Source organism: Mesoplodon bidens (assembly GCF_964165515.1).
Source record: "Mesoplodon bidens genome assembly, chromosome: 11".
In the NCBI taxonomy this organism is placed as follows: domain Eukaryota; kingdom Metazoa; phylum Chordata; class Mammalia; order Artiodactyla; family Ziphiidae; genus Mesoplodon; species Mesoplodon bidens.
This window is the reverse complement of record NC_138167.1, coordinates 16,959,632-16,984,623: the sequence shown is the minus strand read 5'-3', so window position 1 is coordinate 16,984,623 and position 24,992 is coordinate 16,959,632. Positions and strand designations below refer to the sequence as shown.

The following is a 24,992-nucleotide window of genomic DNA, read 5'->3' as shown; positions in this document are numbered from 1 at the left end:
GACTAATTTATTTGCAAAATAAGTCTGGTTTTAATAAACTCGGCTTGATTATTTACATAAGTGTAATTGATCATACAGGTTCTTTTAAGGTGGCTCTGCTGGAACTTTTTATAAAGAGTAACAAGTTGAACTTTAAAAAGGCCTCTCAAGGCCAGGAAAGCCACACCAAGGGCTTGACATCAGATTCCACCTATGATATCTATAGATTTGGATGGACTCCTCTCTTCTCTGAGTCCCCCAAATATCCCAAGATTCCTGCACCTGCCAGGAGGCAGCCTTTCATATTCACCTGATAAAGCTGCTGGGAACCTAAGAATTTCCAATTTCTGGAGGGGTCATGTAGAGAGAAAAGATAAATATTTCAATTCTACTTACAAAAGTACAACTTACCAAATTGCTGTAAGTCATAATTAGCTTGAAGGGAAGGGTTTCCTTATAGCTCAAAACACAGATTAAAAACCAGTAATATTTCAGACAAAAACTAAACAATTATAACCATATTCATCAATTTGTTCAGTCCTATGTGACTAATCCTTGATCTTAATCTTCTGTTAACAGTTTTATTAAGCTATCAGATTTTCCATTAGATTTCTTTAATTTCTCCAGTTCAGCAGTATAATCTGAAAGCTATCAGAAACCTGTACTTGTCAAAAAATTCCTCCTATGAATCTTGAAGATGAAGCATTTTTGCAAAAGCATCAGAGTACAAACAATAACTGTCTACAAATGACAAAAGATTTAAGAAGCCACGGTTAAAGATCTGATTACAATGCAATTGACAAAGAAACTTGGTTATTGCTGTGGCATACTTTTTTTTTGGCTGTGTTGGGTCTTCGTTGCTGTGAGTGGGCTTTCTCCAGTTGTGGCCAGCTGGGACTACTCTGTTGTGATGCGCGGGCTTCTCACTGTGGTGGCTTCTCTTGTGGAGCACGGACTATAGGCACTTGGGCTTCAGTAGTTGCAGTGTGTGGGGTCAGTGGTTGTGGCTCGCAGGCTCTAGCACACAGGCTCAGTAGCTGTGGTGCATGGGCTTAGTGGCTCTGCAGCATGTGGGATCTTCCCAGACCAGGTATTGAACCCATGTCCCCTGCATTGGCAGGTGGATTCCTAACCACTGCACCACCAGGGAAGTCCCGTTTTTAATATTTTACTTATAAACCCTGGAGATTTTTAAGGCTGTCAATTTAATGAAACGATAAAGGCATAATATCAACTACAGAGAAATCTCTAAAACTGTATTTTTCAGCCTTGAACTAAGATAAGTGAATAGAATTTGTTTTGAGGATGTTTATAAACTTTTTATACTAAGAACTTATCATTATGAAAAGCATGTCATTTTACAGGAAGAAAATGATAAATTCTTATTGTTTCCCTATTTCTCCCAAGATCCAAGGTAGATATCAGAACACAATTCTTGGGAAAGTATGTATCTGTGTAGTTCTGCTGTCACTGTTTTTATTCTTTGTCCTCGTGGTTTGTGGGATCTTTGTTCCCTAACCAGAGATGGAACCCACGCCCCCTGCAGTGGAAGCACAGAGTTCTAACCACCAGACCACCAGGGAAGTCCCTCTGATGATAAAAGATATTTTACTAAAAATAAGAAAAAAACACCTCAGCCTAATTAAAAGAGGGGGCCATCCAGCTTCATTTCACAATATTATATTTATTTGAAATAGTGAAATTGAGCTCTCTGAAGGAAAACTCTTGCCCTCCAGAGTCTAATACGTGTGTGCCTTACTTTGACCACTTCACTGAAGTGGGAAGAACCCAGGGAGGCAAAGTGATAATGTTTAATGAAAGCTTTTTTTTATAGCATTTAATATTAGCACAACAATTCACTTTTCTTCTAGTTGTATATGGATCCTGGTTTGATCACGTTTTAAGCTGGGAAGAACACAAAAATGCTAAGAACATTCTAATTATATCCTATGAAGAAATGAAGAAAGTAAGTCCTTTCTACCATTTCAACAATGAAAACTTAAGTAGAATTAAGTTAAAACAGGAAATCAATCAATGAATTCCATTTTCAGAGAATGAATTTAGTATTTTGATGAGATATACTTTATATATGTATGTATATATATATATATATATATATATATATATATATATATATATATATATATATATGTATGTATTTATTTGCTTTTTGCTCAGGATCCTTCTAAAACCATAAAGAAAATAACTGCTTTCCTTGGTTTAAGCATGAGTGATGGTGAAATTAATCAGATTGCTTGGAAAACATCATTCACTGAAATGAAAAATAATACAGCCAAAGAAAACCGTGATCCAAATCATACCATCTGTGCCCTCACATCTAATAGGAGCCTGGTATTTAGGAAAGGTAAGTCAGAGATGTGATGCTTTGTCTGGGCTTACATCTGGAAGTAATTGCATTTCACCATTTTTAATCTCTCATTGCACCTTTGTACACCCCATACCTTGCACAGTGGATTGCACATTGGCATCCCTCAGTGAACGTTTATTAAGTTTATTAAGTGAAATTTTTGAACTACATTCTTTCCAGACGTTGACATTCCCAGGCCCAGTGAGGAACCAATTGAAAGATAGACACAGGTGTCAAACAGATAGAAATGATAAAGCTATGTGAAGAATGTGCCTCAGGTCTGCAGCCTGGTGTGATTGCTAATAACTAACCCTGAATTTTACAAACATACTCATTTAGTCACAGCCACTCAAATGCAGTCCTGACCCCCACTGGGGCAGGACACTTAGAGCATGGCACAGAGTGGTACATGACTCATGTTTTCTCCAGGAGAGAGAAGAGAGCTGATGAGTGTGACCAGTGCATTTCCCTAACCTCACCAATCAAATAACTCACCCTGCAGAAGTAAGGAAGGGGTGGAGAGAGAAGCTGGGATTGTTATCTAAGGATGTTCCTCTGCATGGAAACACAGAGAGAAGAAAATAAATCTTCTCCACTAATTCCTGACGTTTTACTTAGAAGCAGGTTGGGTACATCTGGATGTAGAATTGTCTTGAAATACATGTGAATTTTAATACACATCTGGGGAGAAAATGTTTTAACATTTTTCAAATTTTTCATAACTTACAAAGACAAAATTCTTTGTACTTATGTACTCAGGTTTCTTACTAAAAGCACACATTTATTTCCGTTCTTTGCCTCAACTGAATATAATTAATCCCAAAGCAAATACTGGCCAATTCATGTAAATCAGATATTATCTTAACTTTGCAAATTACTTTTGTCCTTTTTTGTGGTTCATTTTTTATTTCCTTATAGTTGGAAACCCAGGGCTAAGAGAGAGGAGAGAATTCAATTTACCAAATGTTTATTAATAAACTATTTTCTAAAAACTAAGTTTCAAAAATTTAATAAAATACAGACCTGTCATTCAGAAGATCATAATCTAGATGATAATACAAGGTCATAACAACTAGACTAATAGTATGAGCAAATGTGAATAGCAACATGAATAAGGGAGAGAAAATATTTGCCTAGCAAAGTAGGTGAAGAGATCAGATCTGGGACTGGAAGCCTGAGCAGGATTTTACTAGGAAAATGACAAGGAAGAAATATGTTACAGCAAGAAGAAAATCTCAGAACCACCATGGAATTAGAAGGTACTTTCTAGAAGGAACAGGTAATCTCATGTGCTAAAGTAGTATATGATACGTGAAGCAGAATGAGAGAGATAAAGACGGTGGACAGAGAACAAAAGCTTTGATGGGCATCATGAGGTCTGTTTGCTGTTTTAAGAAGGGACCTGACAATGGTCAGACCTGTGTGCTAGAAAATAATAGAGTCAGAGTGGAAATTTGATTAGAAGAGGGTGAAAACAGAGGCAAAAAGTGCAGTTAAAATGTTGCTGTAATAGTACAAGTAAAGAAACATTGAGGGTCATAATTCGGGCAGGGGCAGCAAGCCACTGTTGGGTGCAGCTCGGCTGAGAGGTCAGCTTAGGAGGCATCAGCAGACTGTGGAATTAGGTAAAATTGTTCAGGGTGAGTGGGAAGGGCTCATGAAGAAAGGGATAGAAGGGAGAGCCCTAGGAACCCTGACATCAACAGCCCAAGACAAGCCAAGGAAAGAAATCAGCCAGAATTAGGAAGAAAACTAGGGTCAAACATGAACATTTATTTACCATTTGTGAATTCTGGGAATGCAGTTTCTATAGTATTGGGGATGGAATCCACACTCAGGAGGGGGTTAAAGAGATAAGAGGCTAAGGAGAGGAGTAGAAATGAAGGACCACTCTTAAGAAGCGTGAGAATGGAGGACAGTATTGAAACGGTATGGGAGCTAGAGAAAGGCAGGGTGAAGAGAAAGGTTAGAAGGGGTGGGGGAGGGATGATAAAGGGAAGACAGAATGTGGAAAAGGATGCATGAAGAAAAGAAATGAGCAAAGAGGAGAGAAACAGGAAGATTTTGGGAGGGACCATGGTAAAGAGGATGCTGAGAAATGAGGAAGTTCTAATCCTTAGTGGAGCCCCATACTTCTATTGAGGTCTTTTACCACCTCCCTTTGAGATATGATTAGCAATACTCAGTATTCATACAGCCTATTCTACAAACTTGAGAAATTTCACTCTAATGAGAAGAGTTTATCTCTGACCTGCCGACTAGTGACCCTAGCAAATAGCACCAGGTGAAATCATGTCAACATACTTGTAGCTAGCAACCTTAATTCTAATGCATTTAAATTCTACCTAAAAGTGATCTCCTTATATTAGATCTAACAGAACACAGGTTAACAGTGGAAGTAGCCTCTCTGATACTAGTTCCCATGAGTGCCGGTTGGTACATTAGGACTGTATGAGGAATTATACACAAGGAGGGTCAGTAGAGACCACTTACTTCATTCCTTCCATTGGCTGGATGGAGTGGGAGTGGGGAATCCATCCTCTGAAAATCATCATTTCAAATAAACGACTGAAGTTGGTGATTCAGACTCCTTGGCACATGGAGCTATTCGTCACTTTTCAGAGGAGAATTTGTGCCTGCAGTTGTCCTTACTGTAAAGTCATAAATGGAGCTGATATTCTAGAAAGTGACTATGGTGGCCATGGAGATAAGGTGACAAGGGAGGATACGGAGTAGTCCACGTAAGTGTCAGAAGTCCAAGGGCCCATACAAACTAAAATTTATGGGGGATATTACAGGAGTATGGAAAGCTGTATGGACAGGATGCATGTTGCAATACTGCTTATAACAATGAAAACCTCAGATGCACTTAAATTGCTACTAATCAGAAATTTAAACATATTAAGTTACATCCATACAGGGGTTTATTATGGAGTCACTAAAACTATAGATGAAGAATAGCTAGCATTTACTGAGTGCTTACTCTGTGCCAGGCACATGACTTGATTTATCTAAAACTTGGCAACAGACTTTTGAGGATGCTATATGTGGTTTTACTGAGACACCAAGCACCTGAATAACTTGTCTAATATCACACAGCTAGTAGCTGGTACAGTCAAGATTTGAATCCAAACAATCTTACTCTACTTAGTGTAATTTTCATTGTAGGTGTATAAATAGTAGTATGGAAAGATGATCAAAGTAGAAAAAGTGAAAAAAGTAGGTTATAACAGTGGGACTTTTAAATGCAGTTTATATGCTTATATATGTTTACCAAGAAGAACATCTAGAAGAATGCATGTTAACCAATTTATTAGCCATGTGAGCTGGGTACATTTCCTTGATTTTTATCTTCTTTTGCATCTATGTATGTATTTTCTGTAACCTACATATATAAATACTCTATTATTTTTTAAATATTTTTTTGCTTAAAAAAAGTAAATGAAAGTTAGAGTGAAAGAATAAATCAGAAACCAAGCAAACAAAAGTCAGGTCAAACGGAAGAAGACAACAGTGGTTCAGGCGAATTGATAAAAGAGGCCGGAATGGAGACCTAAGAAGGACGGAAAAATATTAAGTAAATTAATATCATTAACATTGCCCTTCTAAGGGCCAGGCATTTTGACCTCATGAAATTGACCTTGTGCCCCAGTTGGTGTGTTTTAGAAGCAATGCCATTTCCTGATTCTGGGATCTTCCCTCTGATACTATTTTCTTTCCTTTTTCTTCTCCCCCAAGTGGAAGACTTCCACTTTACTTCTTCTTTTTATTTATTTATTTGTTTGTTTATTTATTTATTTATTAAACATCTTTATTGGAGGATAATTGCTTTACAATGGTGTGTAGGTTTCTGCTTTATAACAAAGTGAATCAGTTATACATATACATATATCCCCATATCTCTTCCCTCTTGCGTCTCCCTCCCTCCCACACTCCCTATCCCACCCCTCTAGGTGGTCACAAAGCACCAAGCTGATCTCCCTGTGCTATGTGGCTGCTTCCCACTAGCTATCCATTTTACATTTGGTAGTGTATATATGTCCATGCCACTCTCTCAATTTGTCCCAGCTTACCCTTCCCTAATTGGCAGATGGTTAGACTAACGTGTGCTAATATTGTTTCTTCATGCTTGGAGTCAGATGTCAGCTCTTTTATCCTCCACAACTGTGTAGGTTGGAGGAGAGTTAAAGCATTGAAGTAGAAAGCAGGAAATTTACTCTTTGCCCTAATTTTAGAAATTATATCCCTTAAAATTAGCTGAAAACAGGAATGCTAGGTGGGAAGGATAAATGAGAGAAATATATTTATTTCAGTCAAACTTTGCACACGTGAAAATTTTGTTAACTAGGACCTTAAAGATCCTAGGGTTGGTTTTTATTGTGGGGAACAAAAATCTTTTGCTAATAACACTGGCATTTTAAGGTGATAGAAGTCAAAGATTGTTTCCTTGGGGTTGAACTAGCAGCCAAAACATTCTTTACTTAGGGGCTGGGATGTGGCTGTTGGCAACGCATTTCATGGTGGGGTGTTTAATTCAATGGTAAAATTTAAGCTAAAACAAGCCAAAAACTGTAGGTTTCTTTATTTTCACTAAACAGGCAATTGAAATGTATGGTACAAAAATAAGTGGTAAGATTACTGTAAAATGATACGGACAGAATAAATATTCAATTTAATGTTCCATCTATGAGATTTTCACAATAAAATCACAGTTTACTTTGGAAAAAAAAAAAAAAAACTCCGCATGTCCTCAAGTCCATTCTCTAGTAGGTCTGCATCTTTATTCCCATCCTGCCCCTAGGTTCTTCATGACCATTTTTTTTTTACATTCCATATATATGTGTTAGCATATGGTATTAGTTTTTCTCTTTCTGACTTACTTCACTCTGTATGACAGACACTAGGTCCATCCACCTCACTACAAATAACTCAGTTTCATTTCTTTTTATGGCTGAGTAATATTCCATTGTATATATGTGCCACATCTTCTTCATCCACTCATCTGTCAGTGGACACTTAGGTTGCTTCCATGTCCGGGCTATTGTAAATAGAGCTACAATTAACACTGTGGTACATGACTCTTTTTGAATTATGGTTTTCTCAGGGTATATGCCCAGAAGTGGGATTGCTGAGTCATACGGTAGTTCTGTTTTTAGTTTTTTAAGGAACCTCCATACTGTTCTCCATAGTGGCTGTATCAAGTTACATTCCCACCAACAGTGCAAGAGGGTTCCCTTTCTCCACACCCTCTCCAGCATTTATTGTTTGTGGATTTTTTGATGATGACCATTCTGACTGGTGTGAGGTAATATCTCAGTATAGTTTTGATTTGCATTTCTCGAGTGATTAATGATGTTGGGCATTCATTCATGTGTTTATTGGCAATCTGTATATCTTCTTTGGAGAAATGTCTGTTTAGGTCTTCTGCCCATTTTGGGATTGGGTTTGTTTTTTTGATATCGAGCTGCTTGTAAACTTTGGAGATTAATCCTTTGTCAGTTGCTTCATTTGCAAATATTTTCTCCCACTCTGAGGGTGGTCTTTTCATCTTGTTTATGGTTTCCTTTGCTGTGCAAAAGCTTTGAAGTTTCATTAGGTCCCATTTGTTTATTTTTGTTTTTATTTCCATTTCTCTAGGAGGTGGATCAAAAAGGATCTTGCTGTGATTTATGTCATAGAGTGTTCTGCCTATGTTTTCCTCTAAGAGTTTGATAGTGTCTGGCCTTACATTTAGGTCTTTAATCCATTTTGAGTTTATTTTTGTATGTGGTGTTAGAGAGTGTTCTAATTTCATTCTTTTACATGTAGCTGTCCAGTTTTCCCAGCACCACTTATTGAAGAGGCTGTGTTTTCTCCATTGTATATTTTTGCCTCCTTTATCAAAAATAAGGTGACCGTACGTGCGTGAGCTTATCTCTGGGATTTCTATCCTGTTCCATTGATCTATATTTCTGTTTTTTTGTGCCAGTACCATACTGTCTTGATTACTGTAGCTTTGTACCATAGTCTGAAGTCAGGAAGCCTGATTCCTCCAGTTCCGTTTTCCTTTCTCAAGATTGCTTTGGCTACTTGGGGTCTTTTGTGTTTCCATACAAATTGTGAAAATTTTTGTTCTAGTTCTGTGAAAAATGCCAGTGGTAGTTTGATAGGGATTGCATTGAATCCGTAGATTGCTTTGGGTAGTAGAGTCATTTTTGCAATGTATATTCTTCCAATCCTAGAACATGGTCTATCTCTCCATCTGTTTGTATCATCTTTAATTTCTTTCATCAGTGTCTTAGAGTTTTCCGCATCCAGGTGTTTTGTCTCCTTAGGTAGGTTTATGCCTATGTATTTTATTCTTTGTGCTGCAATGGTAAATGGGAGTGTTTCCTTAATTTCTCTTTCAGATTTTTTATCATTAATGTATAGGAATGCAAGAGATTTCTGTGCATTAGTTTTGTATCCTGCTACTTTACCAAATTCATTGATTATCCCTAGTAGTTTCCTGGTAGCATCTTTAGGATTCGTTATGTATAGTATCATGTCATCTGCATAGAGTGACAGCTTTACTTCTTCTTTTCTGATTTGTATTCCTTTTATTTCTTTTTCTTCTCTGATTGCTGTGGCTAAAACTTCCAAAACAATGTTGAATAACAGTGGTGAGAGTGGGCAGCGTTATCTTGTTCCTGATCTTAGTGGAAATGGTTTCAGTTTTTCACCATTGAGGATGGTGTTGGCTGTGGGTTTGTTATATATGGCCTTTATTATGTTGAGGAAAGTTCCCTCTATGCCTGCTTTTGGAGGGTTTTTATCATATATGGGTGTTGAATTTTGCCGAAAGCTTTTTCTGCATCTATTGAGATGATCGTATGGTTTTCATTTTTCAATTTCTTAATGTGGTGTATCACATTGATTGATTTGCATATATTGAAAGATCCTTGCTTTCCTAGGATAAACCCCACTTGATCATGATGTATGATCCTTTTAATGTGCTGTTGGATTCTGTTTGCTAGTATTTCATTGAGGATTTTTGCATCTATGTTCATCAGTGATATTGGCCTGTAATTTTCTTTCTTTGTGACATCTTTGTCTGGTTTTGATATCAGGGTGATGGTGGCCTTGTAAAATGAGTTTGGGAGTATTCCTCCCTCTGCCATATTTTGGAAGAGTTTGAGAAGGATAGGTGTTAGCTCTTCCCTAAATGTTTGATAGAATTCACCTGTAAAGCCATCTCTGGTCCTGGGCTTTTGTTTGTTGGAAGGTTTTTGTTTGTTTGTTTGTTTGTTTGTTTTGCCATACGCCGGCCTGTCACTGTTGTGGCCTCTCCCGTTGCGGAGCACAGGCTCCGGACGCTCAGGCTCAGTGGCCATGGCTCACGGGCCCAGCCACTCCGCAGCATGTGGGATCTTCCCGGACCGGGGCACGAACCCGTGTCCCCTGCATTGGCAGGCAGACTCTCAACCACTGCGCCACCAGGGAAGCCCCCTGCTGGAATTTTTTAATCACAGTTTCAATTTCAATGCTTGTGATTGGTCTGTTTATATTTTCTATTTCTTTCTGGTTCAGTCTCGGAAGGTTGTGCTTTTCTAAGAATTTGTCCAGTTCTTCCAGGTTGTCCATTGTATTGGCATATAGTTTCTTGTAATAATCTCTCATGATCCTTTGTAATTTCACACTGCCAGTTGTTACTTCTCCTTTTTCATTTCTAATTGTATTAATTTGAGTCTTCTCCCTTTCTTTTTTGATAAGTCTGGCTAATGGTTTGCCAAATTTTTTTTATCTTCTCAGAATACCCGCTTTTAGTTTTTTTTGATCTTTGCTATTGTTTCCTTCATTTCTTTTTCATTTATTTCTGATCTGATCTTTATTATTTCTTTCCTTCTGCTAACTTTGGGGCTTTTTTGTTCTTCTTTCTCTAATTGCTTTAGGTGTAAGTTTAGGTTGTTTATTTGAGATGATTCTTGTTTCTTCAGTAGGATTTTATTGCTATACGCTTTCCTCTTAAAACTGCTTTTGCTGCATCCCATAGGTTATGGGTCATCGTGTTTTCATTGTCTTTTGTTTCTAGGTATTTTTTGATTTCCTCTTTGATCTCTTCAGTGATCTCTTGGTTAATAAGTAGTGTATTGTTTAACTTCCATGTGTTTGTATTTTTTACAGACTTTTTCCTGTAATTGATATCTAGTCTCATAGCGTTGTGGTCAGAAAAGATACTTGATATGATTTCAATTTTCTTAACTTTACCAAGGCTTGATTTGTGACCCAAGATATGATCTATCCTGGAGAATGTAACATGAGCACTTGAGAAGAAAGTGAATTTTGTTGTTTTTGGATGGAATGTCTTATAAATGTCAATTTAGTCCATCTTGTTTAATGTATCACTTAAAGCTTGTGTTTCCTTATTTATTTTCATTTTGGGTGATCTGTCCATTGGTGAGACTGGGGTGTTAAAGTCCCCTACTATGATTGTGTTACTGTCGATTTCCCCTTTTATGGCTGTTAGCATTTGCCTTATATATTGAGGTGCTCCTATGTTGGGTGCATAAATATTTACAATTGTTACATCTTCTTCTTGGATTGATCCTTGATCATTATGTAGTGTCCTTATTTGTCTCTTGTAATAGTCTTTGTTTTAAAGTCTATTTTGTCTGATATGATCATTGGTACTAGGGCTTTCTTTTGTTTTCCATTTGCATGGAATATTTTTTCCATCCCCTCACTTTCAGTCTGTATGTGTCCCTAGGTCTGAAGTGGGTCTCTTGTAGATGGCATATACACGGTCTTGTTTTTGTATCTATTCAGCCAGTCTATGTCTTCTGATTGGAACATTTAATCCATTTATATTTAAGGTAGTTATCGATATGTATGTTCCTAGTACCATTTTCTTAATTGTTTTGGGTTTGTTATTGTAGGACTTTTCCTTCTCTTGTGTTTTCTGCCTAGGGACGTTCCTTTAGCATTTGTTGTAAAGCTGGTTTGGTGGTCCTGAGTTCTCTTAGCTTTTGCTTGCCTGTAGAGGTTTTAACTTCTCCATCAAATCTGAATGAGATCCTTGCTGGATAGAGAAGCTTGGTTGTAGGTTTTTCCCTTTCATCGCTTTAAATATGTCCTGCCACTCCCTTCTAGCTTGCAGAGTTTCTGCTGAAAGATCAGCTGTTAACCTTATGGGGATTCCCTTGTATGTTATTTGTTGTTTTTCCCTTGCTGCTTTTAATATTTTTTCTTTGTATTTAATTTGTGTGTGTGTGTGTATTTAATTTTTGATAGTTTGATTAATATGTGTCTTGGCGTGTTTCTCTTTGGAGTTATCCTTTATGGAACTCTCTGCACGTCCTGGACTTGACTATTTCGTTTCCCATATTAGGGGAATTTTCAACTATAATCTCTTCAAAAATTTTCTCAGTCCCTTTCTTTTTCTCTTCTTCTTTTGGGACCCCTATAATTCGAATGTTGGTGTGTTTAATGTTGTCCCAGAGGTCTCTGAATTTGTCCTCAATTCTTTTCATTCTTTTTTCTTTATTCTGCTCTGCAGTAGTTATTTCCAGTATTTTATCATCCAGGTCACTTATCCATTCTTCTGCCTCAGTTATTCTGCTATTGATTCCTTCTAGAGAGTTTTTAATTTCATTTATTGTGTTGTTCATCATTGTTTGTTTGCACGTTTGTTCTTGTAGGTCCTTGTTAAAGATTTCTTGTATTTTCTCCATTCTATTTCTAAGATTTTGGATCATCTTTACTATAATTTTTCTGAATTCTTTTTCAGGTAGACTGCCTATTTCCTCTTAACTTGTTTGGTCTAGTGGGTTTGTACCTTGCTCCTTCATCTGCTGTGTGTTTCTCTGTCTTCTCATTTTGGTTAACTTACTGTGTTTGGGGCCTCCTTTTTGCAGGCTGTAGGTTCATAGTTCCCGTTGTCTTGGTGTCTGCCCCCAGTGGCTAAGGTTGGTTCAGTGGGTTGTTTAGGCTTCCTGGTGGAGTGGACTAGTGCCTGTGTTCTGGTGGATGAGGCTGGATCTTGTCTTTCTGGTGGGCAGGTCTGCATCCAGTGGTGTTTTTTGGGGTGTCTGTGACCTTATTATGATTTTAGGCAGCCTCTCTGCTAATGGGTGGGGTTGTGTTCCTGTCTTGCCAGTTGTTTGGCATAGCGTTTCCAGCCCTGTAGCTTGCTGGTCATTGGGTGGAGCTGGGTCTTCTCGTTGAGATGGAGATCTCTGGGAGATTTTCGCCATTTGAGATTATGTGGATCTAAGAGGTCTCTGGTGGACCAATGTCCTGAACTCGGTTCTCCCACCTCAGGGGCACAGGCCTGACATGCGGCCGGAGGCCCAATACCCTGTCATCCACATGGCTCAGAATAAAAGGGAGAAAAAAAGAAAGAACGAAAGAAAAAATAAAATAAAGTTAATAAAATTAAAAATAATTGTTAAAAATAAAAAAAAAATTTAAGTTAATAAAAAAAAAAGAAAGAAGAGAGCAACCAAACCAAAAAAGAAATCCACCAATTATAACAAGCACTAAAAACTATGCTAAAAACAAAACAAAACAAAAATGGACAGACTGACCCCTAGGACAAATGGTAAAAGGAGACAAAATCACACACAGAAGCATACACATACACACTCACAAAAAGAGATAAAGGAAAAAAATATATATATCGTGGCTCCCAAAGTCCACTGCCTCAATTTGGGATGAATTGGTTGGCTATTCAGGTATTCCACAGATGCAGGGTACATCAAGTTGATTGTGGAGATTTAATCCGCTGCTCCTTAGGCTGCTGGGAGGGATTTCCCTTTCTCTTCTTTGTTCGCACAGCTCCCGGGGTTCAGCTTTGGATTTGGCCCCGCGTCTGCATGTAGGTCACCTGAGGGCGTCTGTCTCTGCCCAGACAGGACGGGGTTAAAGGAGCCGCTGATTCGGGGGCTCTGGCTCACTCAGGCTGGGGGAGGGAGGGGTACGGATGCGCGGCGAGCCTGCGGCGGCAGAGGCAGGCATAACGTTGCACCAGCCTGAGACGCGCCGTGCGTTCTCCCGGGGACGTTGTCCCTGGATCCCGGGACTATGGCAGTGGCGGGCTCCACAGGCTTCCAGGAGGGGGTGTATGGAGAGTGACCTGTGCTCGCACACAGGCTTCTTGGTGGTGGCAGCAGCAGCCTTAGCGTCTCATTCCCGTCTCTGGGGTCCACGCTGATAGCCACGGCTCGCGCCCGTCTCTGGAGCTTCTTTAAGCAGCGCTCTTAATCCCCTCTCCTCGCGCACCAGGAAACAAAGAGGGAAGAAAGTCTCTTGCCTCTTCGGCAGATCCAGACTTTTCCCCGGACTCCCTCCTGGCCAGCCGTGGCGCACTAGCCGCCTTCAGGCTGTGTTCACGCCGCCAGCCCCAGTCCTCTCCCTGCGCTCCGACTGAAGCCCGAGCCTCAGCTCCCAACCCCGCCGCCCCGGCGGTTGAGCAGACCAGCCTCTCGGGCTGGTGAGTGCCGGTCAGCACCGATCCTCTGTGCGGGAATCTCTCCGCTTTGCCCTCCGCACCCTTGTTGCTGCACTCTCCGTCGTGGCTCCAAAGCTCCCCCCTCCACCACCCGCAGTCTCCGCCCGTGAAGGGGCTTCCTAGTGTGTGGAAACCTTTCCTCCTTCACGGCTCCCTCCCACTGGTGCAGGTCCCGTCCCTATTCTTTTGTCTCTGTTTTTTCTTTTTTCTTTTGCCCTACCCAGGTACGTGGGGGAGTTTCTTGCCTTTTGGGGTGCCTGAGGTCTTCTGCCAGCGTTCAGTAGGTGTTCTGTAGGAGTTGTTCCACGTGTAGATGTATTTCTGATGTATCTGTGGGGAGGAAGGCGATCTCCATTTCTTACTCTTCCTCCATGTTGAAGCTCCTCCACTTTACTTCTTAAACTCAATCTTTTGAACCAGGAATCAACAACACCAAAATTTCTTAGGTTGTAGCGTACTTCTTTGCTGTAGGTGACATTGTCATGGGTTTTGAGCACCCACTATATGGTCAGTACCTGACTCAGTACTACTGGATTACACATGAACATTACATCACTGTCCTTAACTTGCAAGAGTTTATAGCTAATTGGAAAGAAAAGATAAGAGAGAACAAGGTAAGACAGTCTGTATGGAGGAATAAAATGGTGTATTGATTTTACGGCCCAATATTATGGACTCCAGTTCCCCTAGACTAGACTCCAGGGATGAAGCCTGGGGCCAGAAGTGGTAAAGGACCATGGCGGGCCAGGTCAAGGATTGGGGTTTGACATAGTATGCGTTATGGAGAAGAGCAGACCTGCGGGATTGATGCAGTGGCCAAGGCTGAGAGTGTGACTCTAACGATCAGGAGAAGCCAGTGGACCGTGTGAAGTGTACGTCTTATTTCAATTTCAGAACATCTTATATTGAAGGTGAGGATGTCATACAAGTAACTTGGTGTTCATGTTTTCAACTCTCCGTTATCGATTTTGTAAAAGAAATTTCCTTAAATGAGACCAATGACCCACCCCTGTGGTATGTTATCAGCACAGCTATGGCTGTAGAGGTGCAGAGGCAGGAAAATAAATGAAGCATCATTGCATCCACTTTGTCTGCTTTATGTTTATATTACGTTTAGGTGAGATCCTTCTTTGCCTCCTATGGTAAGAACTAGGATATTTATATTTTTTTCATCTTCCTTTCTTTTTAAGAAACAACTTTTTAAACTGTACAAATTAATATGCAACTACTGAAGAAATTAGAAACAACAGATAAGAAAAAGAAAAAAAGAATAATTCCCCATCATCTTACCATCAAGAGATAAAATTATTGACATTTTCTTATAAATCTAGCAGATTTCTTTTGTGCATACTGTACATTTAAATTGGTTCTTGTCTGATTTCTTTCCAGTTCTTTTTCAGGTTCAGTGGGTGATGAACTATTTGATGAACTATTCACAGAGAAAATGAAACATAGTGAACTAGCAAAACACTTTGGAGATTACTCTTAATATAAATGGCAAATGAAACCAATTTCCATTTTATGCAGTGCAGTGCTTCGGGAATACATAAATATTTTTCACAAATGTGGAAAGCAGATATTTCCTGCAGTGAGAAACAGACACCTTATGAAAAAGTGTCATGTGTGAGAGACTATTATTAGCATATTTGGTGATAGATAATTACTGATAAAGGGAAGTATACAATTTTTGAATGGCTGAATTATATATCTCCTTTTGGAATATTTGTAAGGCAAGGAGATTACTTCTATTCAGAGACAGCATATTACTGTGTGTGTTCTATAAGCTGCATTAACGTACAACAAAAGAGGTGAGGGATTACCTAAACTAACAAATGTCTGAGAAGAAATTATTTTCTGCCTATTTGGACCATCATGACCTCTTAACAAACATTTTATTTCAACATTCCCCAGTGTTTGTGTAGAAATATTCTCCAGTGTCGTACAAAGACAGACATCATTTTACTAAGGTGGGAACATGTAATAGATAGATTATATTAAATGACCACAGTCTGGTGTATTAGTGAGAAAGAAGAATGAAAAAAATACTTTTTACCTATAAATTGACAGTGGCTTGGCATTCCAGTATTTTCTTTATCATTAATATAGTCAAATTACAATTTTGAAAGGTATAAGTTTCCTTGAATTACATGTGATTTTTTACAGTATTTTGAATATGTATGCTTTCTCCCAGAAGCATTTCTAGCATTAATCCAATTTCTATAATTCTCTCTCTCCTTAATGAATATGATTCTGTAGCTTTAGCCTAGAGGACATTGTAATGAAATTTCAGTCAACTTATTTTAGGATTATTGCCTAAATGACAACAAACAAGTTATGAGCATCTATGTCATATTGTTTACAACTTGGCCATAATATCTTATTCAAGGCTAAATAGAAAATCAAGATTGTATATTGTATATGACTCTGAGCTATAAACCCAAAGCAGTGGGTTGAGTTAGTTAATTCAGCCAAACACTTTGATTCTGTACCTCAATGTACTGGGAATCTTATTTTTAGTAACAAATCTGTCGGAGCATTTTGTATCAAGTTTATCACAATTCAGGAAGTATTAGATTTTGATCAGTCTTCTATATATACATGTTTGTTTTGAATAAAACGTATTCCTGTGGACTTCATGCAATTCAGGGTTTTGTTTTTTCTTCAGAGTTAACACTCACAGAGATCTACTTTGACATCTCCCTTCCCCAAATAAATGAGGTTAGTGAATGAGAGAGGCAATCGGGTGTGATTTTGGTCAAGTCCTTATCTTCATTTTGGAGCTAAAATCATAGTTAACTTCCCCTGACGCTGATGTGCAGAGAATGACTAAGCTGTTGGAATACGGCAAAGGGGGTCTGATGAGACAGACGAGGGGAGAAGACATTGACCGTGATGTTCGAGTTACCAAATTCTAGGAGGCTATATCATCTTCTCACATTAAGATGACCATTGAGGTGGAATGAACTGACATAGGACTTTATTTGATGACATGATAGTATTTTCAATCTGTAAGGTACGTTGGGGATCATTGTAATCCAATTTTGATAGGAAATTCCTTAAGGTCAATAATCTAAAGGTATTTACAACTAAGAGCCTTAATTCCCACATCATTATCAGTCAGGCAAAAAATAATTTTTTGAGCATCTTCTATATGCCAGACCTTATTGTAGACCATAGGGACACATGATGAACTTGGCAAAGTTCTCAAGATGCTTACATTCTAGTAGGCATAAATATATAATTTTTTACGAAGTAAACATTTGAGATACACCAGGTTCCAATATGTGCTCTAAAGGAGATAAAATGAGGTAATGTGGCAAACAGTGACTGCAGAGCTGCTTCAGCTGAGTGTTGGGCTGAGGACCCTGAGGAAGGGAGGTAGGAGATCCAATGCGAGTGATGAATGGGGCTCCCTGGCTTGGGGGCGTGTCAAGGAGATTGGCTTTCATGCTAGGTGGGGGATTTCCCACGGAGGAGTGCTACATTCTGCTGGACACTTTCAGAAGATCACTCTGATGACGGGACGGAGGAGGGACGTAAGGTCAAGGAGAAGAGGCATGGGCAAACGGCTAGTACAGTGTAGGTGAGGGAATAATATAGGAGTGGGAATGGTGAGAAATGGCCAGTTTCAGGATATAACATGGATATTGAGCTAGCTCACCTATTATAGGAATGAAAGACAAAAAGGCATAGAAGAGGAAGCCTAGGGCTTCCCTGGTGGCGCAGTGGTTGAGAGTCCGCCTGCCGATGCAGGGGACACGGGTTCGTGCCCTGGTCCGGGAAGATCCCACATGCCGCGGAGCGGCTGGGCCCGTGAGCCATGGCCGCTGGGCCTGTGCATCTGGACCCTGTGCTCTGCAACGGGAGAGGCCACAGCAGTGAGAGGCCCGCGTACTGCAAAAGAAAAAAAAAAAAAAAGATAAAGCCTAGATTTTTAGCTAATCAACTGAGTAGCTGAGATACCATTTAGTTAGAAATGAAGGCTTGTTAGCAGCATGATTTTGGTGGTGGACGGGCAGGGGGGAGGAGTTATGGATCAAGACCTCTGCTTTGAGAAGTAGAGACACAGACGTAGAGAACAAACTTACGGTTACCAAGGTGGGGAGGGGGCGTTGGGACAAATTGGGATTGACATATATATGCTACTGATACTATGTATAATATAGATAGCTAATGAGAACCTGCTGTATAGCACAGGGAACTCTACTCAGTGCTCTGTGGTGACCTAAATGGGAAGGAAATCCAAAAAGATGGAGATATATGCATATGTATAGCTGATTCACTTTGCTCTAGAGCAGAAACTAACACAACATTGTAAGGCGACTATACTCCAATTTAAAAAAAAGAAAAGGAAAAAAGAAGACCTGCTTTGGCCATGCTGTTTGAAACGTCATTTAGACACCAGGTAATTGGTAGGATAGGAGAGCCTCTCTGATGACGGCGCTGCTGTCCCCTGGGGCCAAGGGGGGGTGGTTGAAGAAGGTAGGGAGACTTGGGAAGCTGGGCCAGTTTAGGAGAGTTATAGAGCACCTCAGAAACGAGAGTCTGCATGATGATGGCTATTGCTGGGGACGGGCTGCAGACTAATTGCCCTGATACCCACGTCCACTGGGGGGGTTCACCTTTTCAAAGGTAAGTTCTGAATCTCTCCCCCGAACTCTGACCCACCACACTGCTTTTCTCACTTCCTTGGATCTGACCAAACAACTTATATCCATTTCCTCATCCAAATGTCTTCCTACTACTCCCCTCTCGATTCCCCTGTCTTGTTTTTTAAATTTTCACTATTCTGCGATCATTTCTCTGCCCTACGCCCTCCTCTGTTGTAGTTAAAACATCACTGCCAGACCCTAATGATTCTTCTCAGGTTTCATTAGGAGGCACTGTCTCACTTCCATGTATTTGCTTGTGCCTTAATGGCATTTCACCCCATTATTGGTTTAACACCAGCTCTAAGAAAACCTTCTCTGGTACGCCCCTTTCCCTGCCCCATTGTTTTTCACTTCTCCCTCATTGGTTCTTCAATGACCCTTCTCTTACATTTTACTTCCCACACTTAACCATTCGGGCTTTGTATTACTAGGTAAATGTCTGCCTCCTATTCTAGTTTGTAAGGTTTTTACCAGTGAGAGTCCATGGCATGTTCATTTTTGTATCCTCCCCCACACCTAGCTGGCGACAGAACTCATCATAGATGTGTAACTAATGTTGGTTGTCAATTGAGTTTGTGGACCAGTTTAATTTTACATCTTCCAGGAGACTCAGTTCCAATACTGTTATCCACTTTGGTTCTATTTTTGTATTCTTCTATTACTTCATGCTTGCATTAGTCAGTTTTTTTTAATTTAATCATATATTCCCTTCTATTATTACTTAACTATTTCACATTAGGCAAGTCTTTTCTTCCCAATTTTATTGTAAACTTACAAAGAGCTTTTCAGAAGCTTTTTCAGTGACAGATGCAGCGTGTTGCCCTCAGAAATTATTCAGTAGGGTGGGTTGAATGGAAGAATGAATTAGTTAGGTGCGGCTACTGGGGGCTACTCTTTGTTGCGGTGTGATTCTCATTGTGGTGGATTCTCTTTGTTGTGGAGCACGGGCTCTACACGCGTGGGCTTCAGTAGTTGTTGTGCCTGGGCTCAGTAGTTGTGGCTCACAAGCTCTAGAGCGCAGGCTCAGTAGTTGTGGCGCACGGGCTTAGTTGCTCCATGGCATGTGGGATCTTCCCGGACCAGGGCTCGAACCCGTGTCCCATGCATCGGCAGGCAGATTCTTACCCACTGCGCCACTAGGGAAGCCCTTTACCAATGATTATATTCAACTTTGATGAGGGTGGTTGAGGTACCATGACATTTTGAAAACACTGTCTAGGCCTTCACTAAGGGTATAATCTGCTACCCTTGGGAATGTTCTCTGACTTGAATTCTGGTTCCACCAACTTGTGTCTGATCTTGGGTAGTTATTAACCTCTCTGTGCCTCAGTTTCTCCATCTGTAAAATGGAGGAAATAAAAGTACTTACTTTACAGAGGTTGTAAGGACTAAAAGAAGTTAAGACAGAAAGAGATCATTTTTATTTTGGGAATGTCTCTCCCTCTCTCTATTTAGTTGACTCTGGTTCTCTGATAATGCAGTAATTCAACTGTTTCCGTGTCCTCCTTCAGCCTTACCTTCCCATTCCACTTGCCCACTCACACGAGATACTCCAATCATGGTTAGAAGAAATTTTCTCTCTATGTGATTTGTTGTGAAGAAAAACAAAACATGCTAAAATTGTATTTTACAAAGAATTTCCTCTAGTGGATATTAATGTTCAATGTATGATGGTTGAACAATGAAAATATGTTATTAAATCTCTAATGAGATTAATAATCATGAGATTTAATAACATTAATTAATAAATTATTAGTTACTTCCAATCAATTGATTAAAACTTTATTTTTTTAAAAGCTAGAACTGTGATGATACCCAGTATATCTTTGAAAAGATAAAGAAAATTGATAAACCTTTAGCCAGACTCATCAAGAAAAAAAGGGAGAGGGCTCAAATCAGTAAAATTAGAAATGAAAAAGGAGAAGGTACAATGGACACCACAGAAATACAAAGGATCATAAGAGACTACTACAAGCAACTATATGCCAATAAAATGGACAACCTAGAAAAAATGGACAAATTCTTAGAAAGGTACAATCTCCTAAGACTAAACCAGGAAGAAATAAAAAATATGAACAGACCAATCTCAAGTACTGAAATTGAAACTGTGATTAAAAAACTCCCAACAAAAAGAAGTCCAGGACCAGATGACTTCAAAGGCAAATTCTATCAAATATTTAGAGAAGAGTTAACACCCATCCTTCTGAAACTATTCCAAAGAATTTCATATAAAGGAATACTCCCAAACTCATTCTATGAGGCCACCATCATCCTGATACCAAAACTCGACAAAGATATCACAAAAATTACAGGCCAATATCACTGATGAACATAGATGTAAAAATCCTCAACAAAATACTAGCACTCTGAATCCAACAATACATGAAAAGGGGGGCTTCCTTGGTGGCACAGTGGTTAAGAATCCACCTGCCAATGCAGGGGACACAGGTTCAATCCCTGGCCTGGAAAGATTCCACATGCTAGAGAGCAACTAAGCCCATGTGCAACAACTACTGAGCCTGTGCTCTAGAGCCTGCGAGCCACAGCTACTGAGCCTGTGTGCCACAACTACTGAAGCCCGTGCACTCTAGGGCCCACGTGCTGCAACTACTGAGACTATGTGCTGCAACTACTGAAGCCTGCATGCCTAGAGCCCCTGCTCCACAACAAGAGAAGTCACCACAGTGAGAAGCCCGTGCACTGCAACGAAGAGTAGATCCCACTTGCCACAACTAGAGAAAGCCCACGCACAGCAATGAAGATCCAACACAGCCAAAAATAAAAATTAAAAAAAAAAACATGAAAAAGATCATACACCATGATCAAGTGAGATTTATCACAGGGATGCAAGGATTTATCAATATCCACAAATCAGTGTGATACACCACATTAACAAATTGAAGAATAAAAACCATATGATCATCCCAATAGATGCAGAAAAAGCTTTTGACAAAATTCAAAATTCATTTGAAAAAATGAAAAACTCTTCAGAAAGTGGGCATAGAGGGAACCTACCTCAACCATAATAAGACCATATGTGACAAACCTACAGCTAACATCATACTCAACTGTGAAAAGCTGAAAGCATTTCCTCTAAGATAAGGAATAAGACAGGATGTCTACTCTTGCCACTTTTATCCAACACAGTTTTGGAAGTCCTAGCCACGGCAATCAGAGAAGAAAAATAAATAAAAGGAATACAAATTGGAAAAGAAGAAGTAAAACTGTTGCTCTTTGCAGATGACATGATACTATACATAGAAAATCCTGAAGATGCTAACAGAAAACTACTAGAGCTCATCAGTGAATTTGGTAGTTGCAGGCTACATAATTAATACAGGCAAATCTCTTGAATTTCTATATGCTAAAAAGGAAACATCAGAAAGAGAGATTAAGGAAACAATTCCATTATCATTGTTTCAAAAAGAATAAAATACCTAGGAATAAACCTACCCAGGCAGCAAAAGACCTGTAGATGGAATACTATAAGAGGCTGATGAAAGAAATCAAAATTGACAGAGATGGAAAGATATACCATGTTCTTGGATAGGAAGAATCAATATTGTCAAAATGACTATACTACCCAAGACAATTTACAGATTCAATGCAATCCCTATCAAATTACCAATGGCATTTTTCATGGAACTAGAACAAAAAATCTTAAAATTTGCATGGAAACACAAAAGACCCCAAATAGCCAAAGCAATTTTGAGAAAGAAAAATGGAGCTAGAGGAATCAGGCTCCCTGTCTTCAGACTATGCTACAAAGGTACAGTCATCAAATCAGTATGGTACTGGCACAATAACAGAAATATAGATCAATGGAACAGGATAGAAAGCCCAGAAATAAACCCATGCACATATGGTCAGTTAATCTATGACAAAAGAGGCAAGAATATACAATGGAGGAAAGACACTCTCTTCAATAAATAGTGCTGGGAAAACTGGACATGTAAAAAATAAAATTAGAACATTCTTTAATACTATACACAAAAATAAACTCAAAATAGATTAAAGACCTAAATGTAAGACTAGATACTATAAAACTCTTAGAGGAAAACATAGAACACTCTTTGACATAAATCACAGCAATATCTTTTTTGAGCTGTCTCTTAGAGTAATGGAAATGAAAACAAAAATAAACAAATGGGACCTAATTAAACTCAACAGCTTTTGCACAGCAAAGGAAACCATAGACAAAACGTAAAGACAACCCACAGATTGGGAGAAAATATTTACAAATGAAGAAACAGACAAGGCATTAGTCTCCAAAATTTACAAAGAGCTCATGTGTCTCAATATCAGAAAAAAAACAACCCAATCAAAAAATGGGCAGAAGACCTAAACAGACATTTCTCCAAAGAAGGCATACAGATGGCCAACAAACACATGAAAAGATGCTCAACATCGCTAATTATTAGAGAAAGGCAAATCAAAACTACAATTAGATATCACCTCATACCAGTCAGAATGACCATCATCAAAAAATCTACAAACAATGCTGAAGAGGGTGTGGAGAAAAGGGAACCCTCCTACACTGTTGGTAGGAATGTAAATTGTTATAGCCACTATGGAGAAGATTATGGAGGTTCCTTAAAAAACTAAAAATAGAGCATATATCCAGAGAAAAACATGGTTCAAAAGGATATATGTGTCCCAATGTTCATTGCAGCGCTGTTTACAATAGCCAAGGCATGGAAGCAACCTAAATGTCCATCAACAGATGAATGGATAAAAAAGATGTGGTCCATATATACACAATGGAATATTACTCAGCCATTAAAAAGAATGAAATAATGCCACTTACAGCAACATGGATGGACCTGGAGATTATCATACTAAGTGAAGTAAGTCAGTCAGAGAAAGACAAATATCATATGATATTGCTTATATGCAGAATCCAAAAAAAATGATACAAATGAACTTATTTACAAAAGAGAAACTGATTCACAGACTTAGAGAACGAACTTATGGTTACTGGTGGGGGGAAGGGGAAGGGAGAGTGTGGGAGGTTGGGATTGACATATACACACTACTATATTTAAAACAGATAACCAACAAGGACCTACTGTATAGAACAGGGAACTCTGCTTAGTATTCTGTAATAACCTAAATAGGAAAATAATTTGAAAAAGAATAGATACATGTATATGTATAACTGAATCACTTTGCTGTGCACTTGAAACTAACACAACATTGTTACTCAACTATGCTCCAATAAAAAAAAGAAAGAAAAGAAACGCTAGAACTGTGGTGACACCCAGTGGCCAAAATGTTAACCACTGAGAGTTTTTAAATACATATATTTTCCTCGGCATACAGATACTTAATATTGCATCTATTTTATCTTTATATTTTGAGACCAATTTAATAATAAAGCATGAAACAGTCCTGCATTAAGAATATCAGCAATGCTATCACTTATATGTGTAATCTAAAAAAATAGTACAAATGAACTTATTTACAAAAAAGAAATAGAGTCACAGATGTAGAAAATAATCTTATGGTTACCAGGGGGGCAGGGGGTGGGGCGGCATAAATTGGGAGATTGGGATTGACATATACACACTACTATATATAAAATAGATAACTAATAGGGACCTATGGTATAGCACAGTGAACTCTACTCAATACTCTGTAATGACCTATTTGGGAAAAGAATCTAAAAAAGAGTGGATCTATGTATATGTATAACTGATTCACTTTACAGTACACCTGAAACTAACACAACATTGTAAATCAACTCTACTCCAATAAGAATTTTTAAAAAATAAAATTTTACCCAGTATAAAAAAAGAATATCGGGCTTCCCTGGTGACACAGTGGTTGAGAGTCCGCCTGCTGATGCAGGGGACACGGGTTCGTGCCCAGGTCCGGGAGGATCCCACATGCCGTGGAGCGGCTGGGCCCGTGAGCCATGGCCGCTGAGCCTGCGCGTCTGGAGCCTGTGCTCCGCAACGGGAGAGGACACAACAGTGAGAGGCCTGCGTACCGCAAAAAAAAAAAAAAAAAAAAAAAAAAAAAGAATATCATCAATGAAATGTGGACAAACCAACATTTTTTAGTATATTTTTAGTAGTAAAACTTTTCCAGCCAGTTCAGGCAGACAAGAGCACAAGGTCATCAAAGGTGACATTCATAATAAAAACTTTTCCGCTTGGAGAAAGCAATTTGTATCAGTATGTAGAAAACAAACGAAAGACCAGACACAGGAGAATTGTAACAGAGACTATTAAGACTTCACATATGGCCCTTTAAATGATGAGGAAATAATTAACAATTCAGGTAACAGTGATTCCTCTATCTAGTTCCCCTCCCAAATTGGTATAGGATCTATCCTTCGGTATATTCATTCTTTTGCTCATTCAGGAAATATTTCCCAATGTCCTATTTGAGAAGCAGACTTTGAGAGGGAGATTAATGTCCAGGAGGTTTATAGGGAAGTTCTCTTGGGAGGACGGGACAGAGGGAGAAGATGGGCTGCTATGCAGTCTCAACAACGGCTTCAGCTGACCCCACAGGGAGC

The 24,992-nt window shown here is 39.1% G+C and overlaps 1 pseudogene across 1 annotated transcript in view; it reads left to right on the top strand.

Annotated features, from left to right (window-relative positions):
* The window catches only part of LOC308625206 (sulfotransferase 6B1-like), a 29,358-nt pseudogene extending 14,055 nt beyond the window's left edge, over positions 1-15,303 (top strand). The window contains exons 4-6 of the transcript in view: positions 1,851-1,945; positions 2,158-2,344; positions 15,215-15,303. The product of the transcript in view is annotated as a sulfotransferase 6B1-like (transcript). The remainder of the gene's footprint in view (positions 1-1,850; positions 1,946-2,157; positions 2,345-15,214) is intronic.
* The last annotated feature ends 9,689 nt before the right edge of the window (positions 15,304-24,992 follow it).